Source organism: Lactuca saligna, chromosome 8 (assembly GCF_052625555.1).
Source record: "Lactuca saligna cultivar CGN05327 chromosome 8, ASM5262555v1, whole genome shotgun sequence".
NCBI lineage: Eukaryota > Viridiplantae > Streptophyta > Magnoliopsida > Asterales > Asteraceae > Lactuca > Lactuca saligna.
The window spans coordinates 38903631-38920032 of NC_136424.1; the positions used below are offsets into that span (position 1 = coordinate 38903631).

The 16402-nt window shown below is 36.2% G+C and overlaps 2 long non-coding RNA genes across 3 annotated transcripts; both read right to left on the reverse strand.

Annotated features, from left to right (window-relative positions):
• Positions 1-7582: 7582 nt before the first annotated feature.
• LOC145011946 (uncharacterized) lies at positions 7583-9106 on the reverse strand. Its single transcript, XR_013664339.1, has 4 exons — positions 8983-9106; positions 8760-8899; positions 8446-8670; positions 7583-7920 (listed from the first exon to the last, which is right to left on the reverse strand). It is a non-coding gene; the product is annotated as an uncharacterized LOC145011946 (long non-coding RNA).
• Positions 9107-9653: 547 nt separating this feature from the next.
• LOC145011939 (uncharacterized) lies at positions 9654-12269 on the reverse strand. Of its 2 annotated transcripts, none has more exons than XR_013664334.1 (3): positions 10212-12269; positions 10003-10126; positions 9654-9916 (listed from the first exon to the last, which is right to left on the reverse strand). It is a non-coding gene; the product is annotated as an uncharacterized LOC145011939 (long non-coding RNA). The 2 variants fall into 2 exon arrangements; XR_013664333.1 differs by having other exon boundaries at positions 10206-12269.
• Positions 12270-16402: the final 4133 nt, after the last annotated feature.

Below are 16402 nucleotides of genomic sequence, written 5' to 3' on the forward strand. Positions count from 1 at the left end.
TAGTCATTATCGAAACAAAGGTAATGACATACCAGAATAAAATGGAATCAATCACTAGCTTCTTGGTAACCTTGCGACTTTCCCTGATCCAAGTGCGAGTCTTGTGCTTCCGGTAGTATAGATCTCTACTACCATTCACACCTACTCATACTCGTCCTAAGTATTGTCTCGCAGTTAACCAAGTCACCATACATAAATCATATAATCATACAACACATCAGATAACAAAACCAGGGTTTATATTAATTCTTGAAACTATTACACAAAAGTTCAAGTTCACCCTATACTATGCCTGTAATAGGCTACATCATAAGTTACTATTCGCACTGTTACTTCATAACTTAATCGTTGGATATAAAATCCTCATCCTTGATTCGCTTCGTCGAGGATCATGTGGAATGCCCTTGGCTGTGGCGGTACGTTTTTCTTTGCAGTTTGTCCTTCTTTGGGCAGTTCTTCGAAATATAACCACCATCTCCACATTCGTAACACTTCCTATTGTCGAATGTACAATCTTTGGAATAGTGACCGGTCCTACCACACTTATAGCAGGTCACTTCTCCATCACATCTTCCGAAGTGCTTCCTCTTGCACTTTTCACACAACTTGGTTTCATCTTTTCCTCCGGATTTCGAGAGTTTGGTTTCTTTGTCGATCATTGAAGATCCCTCGTGTTTCCTTTTCCCTCCAACTTCAACTCTCTCTAGACCTTTTTCCCTTATTTGGGTCTCAACATTCTTGGCTGCCCGCATGACGGCTTTCAGAGTGGTTGCTTGCTTGACTATCGGACCAAAGTCCGCTAGTAATCCATTGGCAAACTTGTTGACCTTGGAAAGTTCAGTTGGAATTAGGTATGGAATAAGCTTCATCTTCTCCGTAAAGCTTGTAGCGTATTCAGTGACGCTCAATTTTCCATTCTTTAAATTCTGGAACTCATTGTTGATTTCCAGAAGATCCTGCTCAGAGCAGTATTGCATTTTAATTTGCTCCACGAACTCTTCCCAAGACATCTTGCTAGCTTCCCCCTTGGGCATTAAACCGGCCAGTAACTTCCACCAGCTCAGTACTCCATATTTTAACAGAGGGATTGCAAGAGCGGTCTTCTGTTTGTTGCTACACTCGCAACTTTCAAACATTGTCTCCATCTCGGAGATCCAGTCCATGACTTGCACCGGTGTCGGGCTCCCAGAAAGACATGGTGGTTTGGATGCCATGAAATCCTTGTACTTGCATCCACGTCCGTCATTTCCTCTATCCTGGTTGTTTCGGTGAACTATTGGTGGGTTGGCTTGACTAATGGTCCCACTATAGTTCCCTTCTTCTGACTGCCCCTCATTCAGCTCAGGTTGTTCAACTGGTATTGAGGGTTCACTCCTGTTGTTCAGCAACAATTGTCTCATTTCCTCCTTTTGTTCAGCCATCATGGCTTGAATCATGGTTCGCACTCCAGCCATTGTAATTTGTTCAGGTGTTGCTACTACAACAGCCACTCGCTCAACCACAGGTGGTTGATTCCTATTTTCATTCACGTTTCCAGCTCCACTCCTGGTTCTTGTCATTTTTGATCTATACACCGAATAAAGTGAAATTAGATCCTTATTCACGATAGATATTCAAATCATCCTTATCACTCCGAAATGTTTACATGCTAGTTCTAAGGTACGCTTAGAATAATATCATATATGGCAACATATAACATTTAGCACATAAAAGCATTTTAGGCATCACTCCTAAAATAAACTAGTGCTTGTGTCAATTTAGGTGTACTACCTAACATATTTTAGACACACTCCTCCCAATCATTACTTAGCATTCTAAGTTTAAGTCTAGAAATTTCCTACAAATTCCTAGTTCGCTTAAACTAATGCTCTGATACCAAATGTGACATCCCTATTTTCACGGCCAGAAAAGACCGATTTGTTTATGCTTTGTTTTATAAAATCAGAGTAATCTTTTAAAGAAAACGGTTGCGGAATTTGTTCCCAAAACAAGATATGATAATAACTTATCAAAACATTTCTCAAAGAGAATGTATTTTCATTTAATAATAAAACCTCGGGATATCATGTTCCGATACAGACATATAAGCATAAACAGAACTTACATTTAATTACACTAATCATTTACATCTCCTTTAATCTCTTAGTGCAAAGCAGCTTCGTATCGATACCTGTGATACAATTAAACTGAGTGGGTCAGGCTTGGGAGCCTGGTGAGCATATAGAATTTTCAACCCACAATAATATAATTATTATATTCAATCATCAAACAATCAACCCAATTACCCATCCCCATTATCTTCTTTTAATCTTCCCTAAAGATATTATCCTAAGGGTCATCTCCTATATCATATTTACCGCTCATCTCCTTACATCTTATATCCTTATATGCTTGTTCCTAAGAACTTTTTTTCCTAAGGATCATCGCCTGTATCATATAGACAATACTAATTCGGGGATCACTCCCTCAATATATGTCTACTAATGGTTAGGGTATCATCGCATGATTACACAGCCACAACATCGCCTGGACTCATAAATCATAGTAAGGGTTAGACTATCATCGCATGAATACGTAGCCACAACATCGTCTGGAATCGTAATTCATCATAAGGGATAGACTATCATCGCATGAATACGTAGCCACAACATCGCCTGGACTCGTAATTCATCACCTATCTATCATCACCTAATTATCATCACCATTATATCCTCACCTTTCTCTTATCACATTCTTTCAACACACATCAACTATTTCATCTACCTATGTTCTACCCAACATATTTGTAGATATAAATTACATATATAGTTTAAATCATTTAACACCCATATAAAAACATCAATTCCAAGCCCATCTCATATAGACAATTAATATATAACGCATAGCACGTATTTCATAGCTAATACTTTATATTTATGTGTTTAGAAGAGAGTAACCACACACTCATACATATAAACATCAATATATATACACATAACACGTTTTCGTATAAAATACTTCATAATTACGCATTAGAAGAAAGTAACTACACACTCACTTGATCAGAAGATGATCGGACAACACTACGGCTTGTAGAAGTAGTATTCTTCAGTAGATCTGGAAGATCTTCACAAAAACCGGACTCCTCGCGGGCAGAGCTTCGGCTCGGGAATTGCACTTCTCGGGATCTTCGGGGCCTCGGGACTTGCTTCGGGGCTCGGGAATGATATCGGGGCTTCGGGATGATTCTTACATGAAAAACGATGCAAAAACGCGAGAGAAAGGGAAGAAATGAGCAAACTACTCGGCTGCCCTCGACACCCTTTTATAGGGGCTGAAAGGCCGATTTACGCGGGGCGTAACCTGGATAAGTTCGGTGACTCCCCCCTTGGATAATATCAAAAATTTATATTTAAATAAAATATCGAAAAGATTTAATAAACTTCAAAAATTCATATCTTCCTCATAAGAACTCCGTCTTCGACGTTCTTTATATCCACGCGTAGGTGAGACTACGATCTACAACTTTCGTTTAGACTCCGTCGGCTAATTTTGATTTTATTTTTATTATTTATTTTTAGTAGGCCGGGATAGGAAAACTCCGTTATAAAATCATAACTTCTTCATCCGACGTCCGTTTTCGCCTATCTTTTTATCGTTTTACTACAATTAATGAGATCTTCAATTCTCATTTAGATTGTTTCGGCTAAAAACCGCTCGGTCTCAAATCGAGCATTCGGGCTGCATACCGCTAAGTTGAAACTTCGAAAAATCATAACTTCTTCATACGAAGTCAGATTTGGGCGTTCTTTTTATGCACACTCACGGTTTAACGTATTCTACGACTTTCATTTAGATTTCTAAGGCTAAATATCGGTCTAATGTAAATTCACTTTTTACGTCGCGCTGTGTCGTGCCAGTTCTGTCGCGAAACTTCGATAGGTCATAACTTCTTCGTTATAACTCAGATTTCGGTGTTCTTTATATGTACGGAATCCTTGTAACATATACTACAACTTAGTTAAGATTATTCATTCTAAATAATCTTTCATCAAAAAATCATTTTTTGACGCCTATCGTCTCTAAATTGGCTATCACTGATCTACAGGCGTTACATTAAGTTCATAACCGGACTCTAGGAGAGGGAATGTGATTATGTTTCTATAATAATAGGTTTTTGATTTGGATTACCTCAATGTTTCTTACTGAAATATTTTTTGAGTTTTTTCTGAGTTAATTGCAACATATAAACAAAGTATGTTGCTAGTTTTTTAAGTTAAATGCAAGAATGGTCAAATTGTGTTACTTTTTTTTGGGAAAAAGGTTATCCCCATAAATTAGTTGCTTTGCGAAAGTTTGACACGGATTCTATTACATACACATGTTGATACAAATGTCAGGGGTATCCAAATGAAAGTAATCAACAGTTACTATCTATCTTTATTCATGAATCTGGTTACGTATATTGTACGTTTCTAGATTTCATATAAAATTAATCCCTTGCTACTTCAAGTAGAATGCCAGAACAAAATTTTGACTTTGTCGTTTTGTGGAACTTATTGGTTTTTAGAAGCAACCACAAGTTTTTAACTTCTATGATTTTGTTGAACTAAATATTTTTTCATATATTGTGATGTTTATATGGAATTTATTGGAAATATGGTATAGTGTTTATAACAACATACTACTTTAAGTGATCTACAAAAATATAGCAATTTACTTATTTATCTATAATTGCAAAGTACTATCATTTTTCTAACATAAAATGCCAACATATTTATAATTTTTTAAACCAAAGCAAAGTACTTATATCGTTTTGTTATAATCTATATAACCTACCAGGAAAAATTTTAGTTATTTATATAATGTTTTAAACTAAAGCAAAGTACTTATATCAGTTTGTTATAATCTATATAACCTACTTCATATTACGTGCAAAATTTTAGTTATGTATACTCTTTTAATTTGTTTACGTGCAAAATTTTAGTTATGTATACTCTTTTAATTTGTTTACATTCAATCAATAGATTATAAACAAATGCTAAACATAATTGTGTACATATATTATAGATAGCTTAACGGAAAATCATATTTTTCTATATGTTGTGTGTTTGAAATATGATATTTTTCAAAAAAAAAAAAAAAAAAAAAAAAAAAAAAAAAAAAAAAAAAAAAAAACTATTTATTGTTGCCGCTTATATAACTATATGTGTCGTTGCTTAATGAAAATAACATTTTTTTGATTTGTTACATGTTCGATGATATGTTTTCTCAAATAACTATTTGCTAAAAAAAATATATTTTTTTTTAAAAACTAATTTCTAAAAGGAAACATGTTAAATATGACACTATGTTTTAACATTACACTATTATAAAAATCAACTTAGTCTCCACACTTATAAAAATCTAACTAAAGTCAAGAAACTTCCCTAAGTAATTTGGTTTTACGATGTTTGGTTCTTGAATTATATTTTTAGAAAGAGATTACTGATTTGAAAGAAAATGATTTGTCGAAAAAAAAAATATAGACCAATCATTTAATTGAAATTTCTCTAATTATATTAAAAATTAATCAATTAATCAGTTTCTAAAAATAACTTATAAAACAATTATATGAGTTAGGTCAATGTTATGGTCTATTATTATTGGGTTTTATATTAATTACAACCTTATAATTCCATTTTTTTTTTTCATACAAAGTACTTTCTTTTTTTTAATTTTGAAAAAAACTTAAATGAGTAAACCCTTAAAATAAAATATGTAAAAAAAAATAATTCAAAATAACTACAAAATAACATTTATTAAATTTAATAAGAATATGAAATATATTAAAAAAAATTCATTTATTACAATAGGTCATTTAAAACACTTCTTGTGTAATTAAGGCGGGAGGAATTCAATAATTTACCATTTAAATAATGGGTGTTGCTAAATTGACACCCTTTAGACACCCTATAAATACTTTTATTAAAAGTTAACCTATAATAAACTATTTACATTTTACTTTTTCAAAAAACAATGCAAATTTAACCAATAAAAAAACCTTAAAAATCAAATAGGGTGTCCAAATGGAAAATTGGAGTGTCTTTTTAGCCAACCCCTAAATTCTATGTAAAATATAGAAATCATTGTTTTTATTTTTAGTTTTCCATTTCATAATTAACTAGTTGTGAGACCCCTATATTATACGGGTTGGAAAAACAAAAAATTAAATATGAAGGTTTAAACAAAAATTTATTTAAATTTGAAATTTTAGATTTGAAATTTAAAATTTAAAATTTAAAATTTAAATTTAAATGGAAACGCATTAAATTCTATATGAGTTGTAATATTGTAATTTATTGGTTATTTTCACTTAAAGAAATTATTAATTCAGGTGTAAATATGAGGTGTTAATTAAAAAAAGATAAAAAAAAATGAGAAAATGACAAATGGAAAAAATATTTATTTAAAAATACCAAAAAATGACATGTGTTCAAATTAATAAAAAAGTGACATGTGGCAAAATTATTTTCATTTATTAGAGAGGATATTAGGGGTTCAATATAAAAAAAGGAGTTTAGGGATTTTTTATAAAAATTGATTTGCTTGTCATATCATTTATTTTGAACATTTTAATTCTTGTTAATTTAATTTATTCTATTTGAATAAAGCAATATAATTCAAATAAAAAAACATATTTTTTTTACTTTCATAAATCGGTATAATTTCAATAAAGAATGTCATAATAAAATAAAAAATAAGTTATTATATTTAATAGATTTTTCAAAATACAATGGCGAGTAATTTTCTTGTGATAATTTTCTCAAATATATGAAATGAAAATACATGGGTCTCATATTCCAAAAAAAAATAATAATAATGATAAATAAAACTTTACCTAGAATATATAAAGATACCTATTTAATAAATAACAGTTAACAATAAACTTGATTTGAATAATAAATTTGCTAGAATGAACATAACGTACTTCTTTGTACACTACTAGAAAACTAAGTAATTATCTAAAACAAAATTGATAATAAATTCGTAGGAACAAGGCGTTACCTACAGATTTCCTACAAAAAACGAGTTATAGGAAAAACCCTCGTGGGTAATTTTTTCCTACAAATTAGCTATAAAACGTTCCTACGCATTTCCTACGGAATATTCTGTTACAAATTTAACTACGGAATACCTACAGAACACGTTAACTACGGAGTACTTACAGATTACCTACGGGTTATTTAGCTACGAAACTCCTACAAAATACATACGGATTATTTTCCTACGGAATACCTACGAAATGATTTTCCTACAGAATACTTACCAACTACTTTACCTACAGATTACCTACGAAATAACTACCAACTGATTTTCCTACAGAATACCTACCAAAAATTACTTTACCTACATATTACCTACCAACATTTTTCCTACGGAATACCTACAGATTTTATTGGATTTTATTTCCTACAAAATACATACTGAATATTTATTTGCTACAAATTTTCTATGAATTTTTACCAGTTTTTATTTCCTACAATTCAATCAAAAATCTATTGCTATGTTAAATTTATAATTTAAAAAATATCTAAATTTTCTGCTAAAAAAATCAAATAAATAATTAAAATAATAGTCAAATATTATTACATTCATTACCATTAAAATCGTCATTAACATACCATTCATACATTCAAATACTTAAAATACCATTACAACACCATTACAAAAACTAAGAACTAGTCAATAACATAACGTTAATTTAGTGTTCTAAAACAAAAACTAAGAACTACTTGGTGGATTATCGGACGGATTAATTTGTTTCATAAAGGCCACCAAGTGTCGTTGCACTTGCAATTCCATTTCATTTCGCATTTGTTGCATTTGCAAATTCATTTCACTTTGCTTTTCTTCCATGGCTTGTTCCATGTTTGACATTTGTTGTCGCAACTCATTTACCTAAATATAGCAACACAAACACATGCAGTTACTAAATATAATTCAACATTAAACCATGATAGCAATGTACTTTACTTTTAATTCAATATAAAAACACACTATTGATAATAAAAATGTACATTGTTTTTAATATCCATAATAATAACTTTTAATACGCATAATAATAAGATACTATATTTTTATCCATTATACCATTATACTTTACATTTCCAATCCATAATATCAATATACTTAAAATTATTATCAATAACAACAATTTACTTTACCAAATATCAGTAATAGCAACATACTATAATTTTCACCCATTATAGCATTATGTTTTACCTAATTTAATAATAACAACATAGTATCATTTTCAACCATAATAACAATGCACTTTACCTAATATTAATAATGACAACATATTTCAATTTTCACCCGTAACAACAATGTACCTTACCAATATGAACATATTTTATTTCAGCCATATTAAGTACCTCTTTACTTGATTTTTTTTTCTACAATATATTATGTAAATAATAGTACCTCCTGTTGTGACTTTGCAAAGTCAGAAGAAGCTGAAGTTGACTCATAAGAATATGCACCCGTCATCAAAAACTAAAGATTTGAGTATCCTGCCCCATAAATAGAACCTTTTTGTTTCCCGCCTTTCCTAAGCAATTGTGTTTGGGTCCACAATTCAGGATCATTCACATTATGTTGAGTCGGATCATCACCATATTTTTAAGATAGGGCTGTGTTATATGATTCCTACAATATACCAAAAGAAAGTTTTTGTTATTGTACTAAAAAATAAAAACTAATATTAGTAAATATATAAAAAGATAAAGACAACTTACGATCGCCACCCTAGATGTCTCATTCACAAAATCCACGGACGCCTCTTTATCTCCCCAAAATATATTTTCTTTGATTCGGCGGTAAGATATGTCTTATAATAAAGATCAATGAATGAGGGGTCTTCACCCGTCAACTGTTTCTATATAAACGACACAACATAATTGATGTAATTAGTGTTGAAAGAAAAATGTATCACTAGAATCTATAATTAGGATTACTTACCAAGTTAAGACGGTGCTCCTCAAATCCAATGCTACCACCCGTATGTCTAGCTGCCCCCCAGAATCAGTGTTATGGTTTTTTTTTTCCGCTTTTGGACACCTTTTTCCGCTCATATGTGTCCCATATATATATATATATATATATATATATATATATATATATATATATATATATATATATATATATATATATATATATAGAGAGAGAGAGAGAGAGAGAGAGAGAGAATCAAGATAAAATAAGAAGGAAATTTTTGGTAGGAAGGTAAGAAGTTTTTTTCTACATATATTTTTTGCGAATAAACAAAATGAATCATTAGATGATTCACAAGAAAAAATTCTCAAAAAAACATCTCGATGATTCATTTATATAATGATTTTGTTGTTATTCACTAAAATTATCATAAAAGTAAATTTTTTCTTAATTTACTTAAAAATGAATCATAAAGATGTTTTATTGAGAATTTTTTCTTGTGAATCATCTTATAAATGAATCATCTAGTGATTCATTTTTTTTTGTTCGTCAAAAAAATATGTCGAAAAAAAAATTCTTACTTTCCTACCAAATTTTTTTTTTTTTACCGGATATATATATATATATATATATATATATATATATATATATATATATATATATATATATATATATATAAAATTAGAATACAAAATAAAAAACAACAAAATAAGCAATAATGTATTAGATCCCTTGCCCTGCACAAATGTCGCCAAACATCTCTATGTATTTCAGCAGGATTCTAATTTGCAAAAATCTCAAAGTTGTCATTAATCTCTACGATAACGTGACCAACTTTTCTTGCAGAATTTACCGATGCTTCCCTAGCATCCCTTATTCTACCCCTGTAGCGATCTTTCAGTGTATTCTTAAAACCTTCACGAATTATCTCTTCTTCATTTGGATCCCATCGGCATTGAGTCTGTAAAAAATAAAAAGTAAAAGTTTAAAATGCAAAATAACAGTAAATGAGAAATAGATATTAAAAATAAATAATTAATATATTACCTTGAAACGCTCAAACATTTGAGTGACAACTTCCTTCGGAATTTTTCTATAAGTAATCCAAGGTTCATTTATAGACTGCCAAAATATCTTTAAGATTGCCCGATGAATACTTTATCTCCCAAACCTACAATATTGAAATAACCATATAAGGATAATTATAACATCAAAAATCGTAAATTTATAATAATTAAAAAAAGACTTACTTGTACCTGATGAGATATGGTCCACTGGCATGGCCTAGACAGCTCTAGCATGCCAGCCTGGCCTGGCGCGCTCCTGCCAGCCCTGCCTTGCGTTCCCTTGCTGGAGACTCCCTTTCCAGCCTTGCTGGGGACTCTCCCGTCAGCTCGGCCTGGCTCTCCCTTTCCAGCCCTTGCTGGGACTCCCTTGCCAGCCCTGTTGGAGACTCTCCTGCCGGCTCGGCCAGACGCTCCCTCGCCTGACACTCCCTTGCCATCCTCTCCTGGTGCGCGCCCGCCAGCCCTGCCCGTCACCTCCGGACGGCCTTACCCAGCTCCTTGCTAGTTGGGTCTGAATTTGGCTGGCCTAAGGCCTAACCTAATTATCCCCTATATAATGAACAATACCTTCTCCATGGAGAGGGACCTTTCCTCTGGACTCTTCCCCAAATGGTTCAGCCGCCACAAAATCTTCCTCATGGCTCAACCGCCACTACACTCCGGCCGGGTGGCTCAGCCACCATCCGCCGCCGTTAGCCACCATACAGCACCACTAGCATCAAGATAGTTCTCTCTAGCTATGGAGGACCATTTCAGATCTTCTAGCTGATCTAACTTGACTGTCGCAGCAGAAAACCCGAAGAACTGTCGGAGGTCGATGTCGCATCATTTGGCGCCATCCTGAATTCGAGCAAGTAGCAAAAGCCCCAGCTCCTTTCAAGCTCGTTTTCCCTCAGATCTGATGTGTTTCCATCTCAGGTTTCTTCAGATCTATAATTTCTAGTATCTTTTATTTTGATCTGTTTGTTTGTTACCAAAATCTGTTCAAAATTGCTTTACCATCTTTTAGATCTGTAGATCCATCACGTTTTTTTAGTTCAGATCTATGGATGTATAGGATTTTCTTCACTCAAACACTCCTCAAGTTTGCAAAAATCTTCTTAGAATCATTTTTTGGTTCATATCCAGGGGTTTGTTGAGTAGGATGAAGATTAAAGAAATTTTTATGAGTTTTTACCTCATTTCAGTCCATATACTATCAGAAATCATCTTTAGTTAAGATTCTTTATGAACAACTTTACTACATGCATCAGCGGTGATGTTTGTACATTTCAGGAAAAAATCGAGCTCTTATTCCATTTTTGTTTATATTTTTGGGATTTCTTCAAAAAAAGCTTAGAAAAGGAAAACGAGAATTCCTTCAGATCTGTCTCTTTATTTATGTTTTGTTGACTTGTTAAGTAAGCTTAAAAGAAAAGAAAGTTTTATAGGGAAAAAAAACCCATCAGATCTCGTTTTTTGTATATATCTTGGTGTTTTTCAACAATTTTGAGAAGAAAAGAAATTTTTCTTGTTTATTTCGTGTTTCCTTCAGAAGTTTAGAGATGAAAAACAAATCTCTTAGATCTGTGTTTTGGCTTGTTGAACAAGCTGAAAAGAAAAAAGGAGTCTTACAAGAAGAAATCATTTTCAAATCTGTTTTTGTTTATATTTTTGTGTTTGTCCAGCAAGTCTGAGAATAGATAAGTTTTTACCTCATTTTTTCGTTTATATGTTATAAAAAACGATTTTTATCTAGATTTTATGTATAGACATAGCTTGTCAATTCTTGTACATTTCACAACAAATAACATTTTTACCTTATCCTCCTCAAAATTTACTGTTCAGTAAAAAAAAAAAATTGTATACCGCCCCCCTACCGCTTCCTACCCTTTCGCCACCATCGACGGAAGGACCACCGAAAAACCCCACTCTGACCTCCCCTCTACCAGCGACCAAGCACAAGAGGCGAGCTCACTGCTGCGATTTCCAACATAACCACCGACTGGAGCCATATCATCTCCGATCGCCCAACAATATCCTCATCGCCGTCCATCCGTATCCAGTCGACGATGTCAAGTCCACTCAACCCCTCGCCCGACCATACCGCGACCCCAGGCAGCGACAGCTAGAGCATTACCGATATCGGCAACCGACGACTAGCAGATCGTCGCCGGAAGCCGCATCCCCCTCTGATTTTCTTCAACAGCGACCGAACCCCTCTTTGGGCGCTTCCTTTGAACCAAAACGTGAAAAGTGAAGAGCTGTCGGATATTCTTGTATGCGTTTCAAAAAAAAAATACAATTTGGGCTTACAACTCCGTAAACCCTAATGGGCTGTACTGTTGTGTGTGGGCTATAACACCTTATTTGGGCTTCAATATGTGGGCTGCCTTAAATAATTAAATGACGAATAAATTGGCCTATCACTCTCAAGCTATTCAGTTATCGCGGTCTAATATCTTATAGCGGTCACTTGTCGTGATTTTAAATAGCGGTTCTCGCGGTGGGATTGCGGTTTTTAAAAATTATATATATATATATATATATATATAATCACAAAAACTAAACTGTTTATAAGTTAAAACTATAACGGTTGCACAAAAAGAGTTACAACTTACAAATGAAATGCATAACTGAGGTTTGATTACAATTACAAATTAGATGCATTAACCGATGTTTAATTACAAATTAATTGAGTCTTTATATCTATATATCTGTTCCAATTTGTTTCCATGTGGTTTTTCCGAGTTTTGATTAGGTCACAACGTTAACGAAAGATGATTGAGATTATAATATTACAAGTTGTGGGCTAATCCATATCAAAGTACTTATTTTTTTTTTTTTAAATCTGTATAAAAAACCCAAAAAATCAAATAGCAGGAAAAAACCGGGATACAGGTATTGAAATATCGGTGAAAATAGCGGCCGATATCGGTTGATATCGACGATAATCTCGACTCCGATAATTCAGAACGCTATTTGAAACCGGGATTTTGCAAACACCCGAGAAACGTTATCCCACCGGGATCTCAACGAGATCTCGACGCTATTAACTGCCCATCTCTCAAGTAATATGACTTAGCTCAAAAAAACGTGATTTTAGAAGACGCGTTACAACCTACCACTAAAAAAAAGGGGGCTAAGTATTTTAAATGGACTCTTAGTAGTCTAATTTTGGGGTTTTTTTGGGCTAAGATATCCTTTTTGGGCTCAGCAACTTTTGGGTTTCATTAATTTTTTGAGCCTCCATTAAATTATATTTTTTAATGTGTTGGTTCAACAACAAAAACCAGCAACTTTATACTCGCACACCGCATGCCCCGCTCAGCAAATACATTTTAGAATACGCTTGGTATTTTTTAAAAAAAAAAATAGGGATGGGGAGAAGAGTAGTACATTACTACTATTACTCGTGAAGCATTCCGAAATAGCCATCAGTAACTGCGCTACGCGGCTATCAGTAGTCGTGTTGACCAATCCCGGGAAGTGTTGCTAATCTGATCTCACCATTCATGTTAACCGGTCCCCGCTAGTCTTACGGCCCAGCTCTCAGTAGCCGCACAACTCGACCTTCAACAGCGACACGACCTAGCTTAACAGCTACAAAGCCAAGCCATCAGTAGCTACTTTGTCTGACTCCCAGCAGTTGCGCTGCTTAGCTCTCGGCAGCCGTGCTATTTGCTTTTTGTGAGCATTTGTGTCGCCTAGCTCTTTCCAGCAGCTATGTATCTCAGCTTCCAACAATTGTACATCTATATTTCCCTTTTCTTCGCCCCTATAAGGAAAGGGGGGGGGGGTAGGGTTGGTGCAACACCATGCATAAGTGATTCTGAAGGGGCAGAGTTAAAGTACATGAAGGGCTGATGATATGCATGACAATGCACTCCTGAGGTGATATTAATATTCCGAGTTAGAAGATCAACCCTGCTATTCAAACCTCGGTAGTCTCGTTGCCCAGCTTTCAGCGGTCGTGCTGCTCATTTATCGCTAGCAGCTCGATGCTCAGTTGTTAGCGGCCCTGCTGACCAGTTCCTGACAGCAGTTTCACTACGCACCTCCTAACAGCAGCTACACTATCAAGCGCTAAGTAACACCGCCACACAACTCTCTACAAGCAGCCAAGACAGCAAGGCATCATTTATTAGTACAACTAGTTATGCAGCAAAGCATCAGGTACCATTCCGCTTTAACTTAGACTGGTCACACGAGCTAGACACATAGATTGTAGGGTGCTATGCCCAATTAGGCGAGGTTCAGTACCCGCGCCTTGAGTCGACTGGCTTCCCAGCCCAACTCCATTACAACGGCAAGCTCCGCATGCGAGGTTCAGTACCCTCGCCTCGAGTCGCCTGGCTTCTCAGCTCGACTCCATTATAGTGGCAAGCTCTGCATGCGAGGTTCAGTACCCTCGCCTCGAGCCACCTGGCTTCTCAGCCCGACTCCATTATTGTGGCATGCACCGCATGCAAGGTTCAGTACCCTCGCCTCGAGTCGCCTGGCTTCTCAGCCTGACTCCATTATAGCGGCAAGCTCCGCATGCGAGGTTCAGTACCCTCGCCTCGAGTCGCCTGGCTTCTCAGTTTGACTCCATTATAGCAGCAAGCTTCGCATGCGAGGTTTAGTACCTTCGCCTCGAGTCGCCTGGCTTCTCAGCCCGACTCCATTATAGCGGCAAGCTCCGCATGTGAGGTTCAGTACCCTTGCCTCGAGTCGTCTGGCTTCCCAGCCCGACTCCATTATAGCGGCAAGCTCCGCATGCGAGGTTCGGTACCCTTGCCTCGAGTCGCCTGGCTTCTCAGCCCGACTCCAGTATAGCAACACGCCCTGACCATTCCACACGATGCTCTTCTGTGTGATTTATCTACGATCGTCGGCAGCCAAGCCCGATCCATTCCACGCGATGCTCTCCCGCATGATTTATCTACGATCGCTGGCAGCCAAGCCCGATCCTTTCTACGCAACACTCTCTCGCGCGATCTATCTACGATCGTTAGCAGCCAAACCCGATCTGTTACATGCGAGGCTTTCCCACATGACACCTCCATGATCATTGGTTGCTAAGCCCAGGCTATTCTCCTAAGTCGCGCATCATAAGTCGCGCATCACAAGCTTCTTCCACACCATGATCTTGGTGCTTCCTCTCTCACATTCATCATGATTCTCTTGTGCTCGGATGATCGATGAAGTGTTATCCACATTACAACCTGCTATTGTGAGGATACTCTCCAGCAAGAAGGTCATCCCGACAGTGGCCCTACTACCTACGACCCCAAAGCACCTTTGTTTCCTGGCTCTCGGAGACGGTCTTGCTGTGTAACCCGACCTGTAGCCTAGCCGCATACCCCACAACATCGCTATTTCCTGGCTCTCGGAAACAGTCTTGCTGCGTAACCCAACCTGTAGCCTAACCGCGTACCCCACAACATCTCTGTTTCCTGGCTCTCAGAAATGGTCTCGCTGGCCAACCTTACCTAAATCCTCGCCGCGTACCCCACAGCATCTCTGTTTCCTGGCTCTTGGAAATGGTCTCGCTGTGCAACCTTACCTGTAGCCTCACCGCGTACCCCACATCATCTCTGTTTCCCGGACCTCGGAAATGGTCTTGCTGTGCAACCCATACCTCTAGCCTCACCGCTTATCCCTTAGCACCTCTGCTGCCTGGCTCTCGGCAACAGTCTCACTGCATGTTTCCTACCTATAGCCTCACTACCTATTCCTCAAGAATTCTGTTGTCTGGCTATCGACAATAGTCTTACTACGTGACCCTCGCTAGCAATCTCCCAACTCTCGGAATCTCTGCCACTTATATTATGGTCAACAACCTTACGGTCTATTGGTTTGACAACATAGTCTGACAAGGCTACCTACGCTACCCACATTAGACTGGGGGGAATCCAGCTAGGTGTAGCCCAAGAAAGAAATACCTTCAAGGCGGTTATTAATGTAGATTATGTAGACAGATATCGCTGACATTCAATATGCGCATGACTACCACAACATCTGTGCTACATAACAGTCTTAGGGACTGAAGGGCAAGCTTACGGTTCTTAGCTACCCCGACCCGACATTTCATCGACATCAGTGTTGTGTAACACCCTTTAGCAGCCTCGGACCGCATGATCGCAACAATAGTTTCGTTGCATCTCATCGACCGGCTCACACTCCTCTCAACGAAGGAGTATCAAGCCAGCTCAAGCCACACAAGCAATGCTTGTCTCATCGCACAACCTCACGGATCTCGTGGGCAAGGTTCAGTCATTCTCTCTATTATTTAAATACTTTGGTGCTTTATCTAGTCTGATCTGATTGTCAGCAACCCAATCGCATTAGACTAGGGGGACTTGACGATGCACAATTTATATGACTAGTTCCAGTCCAAAGTTATTGGTCGCGTACCA